We start from the raw sequence: 5,652 nt of genomic DNA, 5'->3' as shown, positions 1-5,652 counted from the left end.
ACAAACTCTTACATTTTAAGCATGGCTCACTAACTAGAAAACTTGTCAACCCTTAATTTAATTTAGTTTTATAAATTTTAAGTGTTATAAAAATTTAAGAAAACAGTGTATAAAAACACCAAGTAAGTTTGAACAAAAGAAAATAATATATAGATATATACACATATATGCACTACTTATTGGTATGTAGTGTTAAATATATAGCAGCTTCACAATATGATAGAATAAAGGATTAGTTGAGCAGTCCACATGATTGAATTCTAACTTTTGCAGATACATGTCCACTCTGTGAACCATATGTAGCCATTTTCTCAACAACATCTAGCCCTCCTATAACTTTACCAAAAACAACGTGTTTTCCATCAAGATACCTTACTGGAGTTAGGGTGATGAAAAATTGGCTGCCATTTGTATTTGGACCAGAGTTAGCCATTGACAGCAGGCCAGCTTCTGTGTGCTTTTCGTTGAAATTTTCATCATTAAACTTATTTCCAAATATTGAACGACCGCCAGTGCCATCGCCTCTCGTAAAATCACCCCCTTGGCACATGAAACCAGGTATTATGCGATGAAAACAGCTATTTGCATAACCAAATCCTTTCTCCCCAGTGCACAAAGCCTGAAAATTTTGCGCGGTTATTGGGACTACGTCATTGTAAAGCTCCATTGTAATACGTCCAAGGAAAAAGTTATCAGCCACTATATCAAAATACACCTTTTGCCTGACCATGATTATCTTTGAATTACTTTTTTTTATTTTAGTTTTGTTTTGATGTACCTGCTATTAAAATGGCAATATAAATGAGTTTTTATTGGGATTTCCCAAAAACAAAACTACTTGTTTTAATTTGTTTAAAGTATTCATCAACAGCGTTTGTGGCCTGTCGAACACATGCAGATTGCAGACCACAAAGCAAAAATCAGACGTCATGTTAATTTTAGTCTAAAGTGTAACTAAAAAAAAAATACAGAGTTTCTAAAAACTCACAAATAACTGTTATTTTGTAACTAGTGTTTTTTTTAGCTCATTACACGTCCTGTCATAGACAAGACGTTAAACTGTATTTAGCGGTGTACAACTTGTTAAGAAAGGTTTTTTCTTAAACCAGGTCCTCGGACAAATTACTTAAGAAACTATTCTCGTTCAATAAACGATAATATTATTTTTTTTAATGTTTTCATTCGTTTAAGTATTACGATTATTTGTTAGTCCTGACCCGAAAAAGACCTTTTTTTTGCCAAAATATTTAGAGCCAGTGTGATTTACACACTTTTTGAGTCAGCAAAGATACTCTTTGCTTAGCTCTTTTTTTTTATTTTAGCTGTTATAACTTTACCTTTTGATGAATTGTATTTGAGTTAAGTAAATCAAGGATAAAATTTTTAATAAAAAAACAAACAAGTCTTTTTTAAAATTTTCTGACTTAAAAATTGCAAATCAGACCGATTTTCGGTTTAGTTTTCCTAATTTAGTAAAGAGTAAATCATAAAATTTAAAACAATAAAAATAATCTAAAGCTAAATAACTTTTAATTGTTAGTTTATTGTTGTTAAATGCATACTTACAGTTTAAATGTTAATATAATATGTCTGCCTTATAAGCACAAACTGTTCTATAATAACTAAGGTCTCAGTACGCCGAAAGATTGTAGTTTTATGATTTAAGCGGAACGATTAAAACCCTATATTAATTTATTCTGTCCCAGGGGTCAGGACACATAAATTTCAAGGCCTTGCTTTGATAGACATTTGCCGATATTGTATTCTTTGGTTAGTTAAAAATGGCTTTTAAACTTGAAAGTCAGTCGTAAGCTTGACCATAATAGTCAGTCACCTATATTTGCTAAGTCAGCAAAAATAAAATCCTTTTTTGTTGTTATTTTTACTTTTTAACTATTAAAACTTTGTTTGTATGCTTAAACTTTAATATGTTTTAGTAAGGTAGATAAGGAGTAAAGAATAAATAAATAAATAAGAAACAAAAACTTTTTTAGAATTTGCTGACTCAGCAAGTGTGCAAATCAGACTGACATTTAGGTTTATTTTCCATTGAAAATTACCAATTTGTCTGAAGTGAAAATTCAACAAGCAAACTATATCTGCTTGTAGTTAGTTTTTAATAGAATTGACAACAGACCTAGTAAAAAAAGTGTTTATTGTTTAGTTTTAAAAAATCCCTTACAAAAGGATTAAAAATATGATTTATATTAAATAAAGATCAAAAAAGTAAAACCTACAGTTACAACTATCTAATGTCTAAGGGCGATTTGTAATGAGAGCTTTTTTGGCGGTTTACTACTGGATCTGACATTTTTTTTATAATTTATAATTTACCTTAATTTAGGAATAACCTATTTATATAAAGAAATTGAAAAAAAACACGTAACATTTATAAATTTCAGGTTTCTTGCTGTTGTAAAAATACAAAAGTGTTTAATAAAAACGGGAAAAAATACTTTATGCTTAGTTTTGATTGGCAAAAAATAAACATAAATTTTTTTATTAAAGGATGTTGATTAACCGAAAATTCTAGATACAGTTTATATATATAGCTTATTGAATGAAAAAATCAAGCTCAAAAATTTTGGTCCTAGGTCTTAGGTCAAAATAGTTTAACCTAAAACGTAATTTATGCGTACAGAGAAGTTTTTTAAGGTTATTTGTGATGAAATTTGCAACTATTTTTAGAATTTTGTATACATATTAAATTAATATTAAATCACTTAATTTTGTTAGTCATTAATCTAACTAAACTTATTTATTAGCTAGAATATAATCGTAGTTTAAAATAGTCATAGTACAGTCTATTAAGTAGAAATCTCTGTTGTACGATGTGTATTTTAGCACTAAACCAAGTTGTTTAAAACAACTAACAATAAGCTTTTTATATTAAACCTGCTACTAAGTTTTATTTCAGCGCGTTTTTACGTTATAAAAAGGGTATTTCTAAAGTTTCGAAAATTATGCAAAGCATCAAGTCAAGATTCATTTTCTAAAATATTCAGCTCGAAAAAATCTTTTCTTTAATAGGTTTCGCAATCAACCACAAGTTTTTTTATTTTTTTAATAGGTATTCACAAATGAAAAATGATCACGTTGTTTAATTTAAAATTGAAAGTATTTCTAGTTCGATTCTATGATCATAAAGTTTAATATTAATTCAATATAAAATACGGATATCACTTACAAAAAGTATTTTTAATATAAGTTAAGTAATTAAAATTTTTGGTCTGTATATGTAAACTTATTTGTTTGTGAGATAGAAAATTAGTAAACTGATTTTTTTTTGATGTCAACGTATTTTATATGTTTTAAACCAAGATAGCATTTTTGAGATAATGTATAAAAATATATTTTTTTGTTTAAAAAAAAAGGTTTTTGTTTGAAGAAATGCCGAAAATTATTTTTTTGTTTTGTTAAAACTTGTGTGTGCTATGGTTTCTTTTATACTAATTGGCATACAGTTATAATTAAGAAACTTTTGTCTATTTCTTTTTCCTGTTGGTTAAACTGTAATTAAAAAAACAGATATAAAATTTTTGATTTGTTAGAATTTTTCTAAAGTAAAAAAAAAATAATTATTAATAAAAATAAGGTGTTTAATTGTGAGAATTGTAAACAGTTTTTAAAACCAACACCATAAATACAAAAACTAAGTATGGTGTAAATTTAAAATCTTTTAACTAAGTTTTTCAAGCTTTTTGTCTAGGCGAGTTAGGCTCAAAAAAATGATTTGAAAATAGTTATATTTTATAAGGTTTTATTTATAACTGATTATCTTTAACTAAAAAAGAAAAATTAAGAAAAAATTATAAAAATTTGTCTAATTAGAGCGTCAGAAAAATTATAAAACTTAAGACTTGTACCATAATCATAATAAATGAATTTAACATAATTTTTTAGTGATTTCCTGTTTTAGAACATGAAACAAAAATATGTTTAAGAAAAACTTTATTATGATACCTTTTACTTTGTTTTTAGTATTTTATTGAGTTTGAATTGCACATAACTAATTAATTTTGTAATTATTTGTATAGTGATTTTAGTTAGTATCACAATTATGTTTTTTTCTTGATTATCCAAACAGATCTAATACTATTTTTTCTTAAAATTTTTTTTTGTAAGCTTTTCATTGTAAAAAAAAATCGTATCTAAAGCTTACTGTGAAATATTTTATAGAAAAGTATCTAATATCGAAAAGAAATACTTTTTTAACTAACTCGACTTATTTGACCCATTGTTTTAAAACAGTCTTACAAGTTCAAACCAATTACATGATCATTTTGTTTAATAAGGCAAAGTAACAATATTTAAAAATAATATTTTACACATAAATTAAAACTTAGACATTATTTGTTAGTAGTAGACAAATATCATTTTCAATTAAAATGCTCGGTCGATTTTTAACAAACTTTAAATTTTGTGTACTATTTTGTCTTGGGAATTGGGACCAAGAACGGTAAAAAGCGTCGCCAGTTTCATAAATCACTATCAAAAAATCCTCGGCAGTAGGATTTTTTTATCTCAAAAAGAAATAAACTTTTTCAAAAAAGTTGTATTAATTAGTTTTATGTCTAACGGTTGGTTCTCTCTTTCTAAAGATAAAACTAATAAAACCTTAGACTTATATTATATCCACAAATTTATACTACGTACTTATTTTTCAGAAATAATTGCTATTAATTTACAATTGTCCTTTGTGTATTAAACTAAACTTATTTCATTCTTTTAAAATAAGACATTAAAGTATTTCTCAAAAAATGTAGATTTTAACTTTTATCTATTAATAACGATGTTAAAACAATTAAGCTTGTTGTATTTTATAGAACTTATGTATATAAATTTTGAAAAATGTTGATACAAAAAAATAACAGTCAATAAATTATAATGTTGAATAAAAGCTAAGGCTAGAAAAGAAAACTGTTTTATACTTAAAAATATGTTTATTAATTTTCTAAAGCTTTAAGCTAAAAACTCACTTACGAAGAGTTTTAGTAATACTAAAAAAATTAAGCTATTATATAAAATTATAATTATAAACTGTTACAAAATTACAAACAAGGTGTTAAAATATTAAAGTACATTGTAAATTAAAACTTAAGTAATCAAACATTATAGTAGAGTTATTGTAACAAAATGAAAAACTATTCACTTAAAAAAATTAAATAAAATGTAAAATAAAAGAAATAATTTATTTAGTTATAATTTGTTATTTTAGATTTCTATTTACAATAATGATATGTCAACTGTAATTACTGATTTAAATATTTTTATACCTGCTTTGGGCTACTATTAGATAAAATTTTTAATCCTCCAAACTGTAATTTTAAAAAAAAACATTTTTGAAAACATTTATAGACTTAAATCAAATGTAACTAAATGTTTTTACAAAGTTTATAATAGACATCAACAAAAATTTAATAAAATTTTTAGACCTTGAAGTTTGTGAATTTAAAATCCTCACTATATAACTTATTTTGGTTATAGTCGGTTTTAGGAGCACGTTCTTTTTTATTAATATTTTTATTTTCAGAGTACTTTTTGATTCCATAATTTCAGGGTTTTCCCTAATACATAATTTTTCTTTTAATTTGGAGGACTACCCTTGGTCGGTGAGTTTTATCTTTATTTTTTTAATTTTCATTTACTTCT

General features: G+C 25.2%; 1 pseudogene; it reads right to left on the bottom strand.

Annotated features, from left to right (window-relative positions):
* Positions 1 to 232: 232 nt before the first annotated feature.
* On the bottom strand, positions 233 to 730 carry LOC145845650 (uncharacterized; annotated as a pseudogene).
* Between the last annotated feature and the right edge of the window lie 4,922 nt (positions 731 to 5,652).

Source organism: Thalia democratica, unplaced genomic scaffold (assembly GCF_965202585.1).
Source record: "Thalia democratica unplaced genomic scaffold, ktThaDemo2.hap1.1 HAP1_SCAFFOLD_110, whole genome shotgun sequence".
NCBI classification, from domain to species: Eukaryota; Metazoa; Chordata; class Thaliacea; order Salpida; family Salpidae; genus Thalia; species Thalia democratica.
This window is presented reverse-complemented; position numbering and strand designations above follow the sequence as displayed.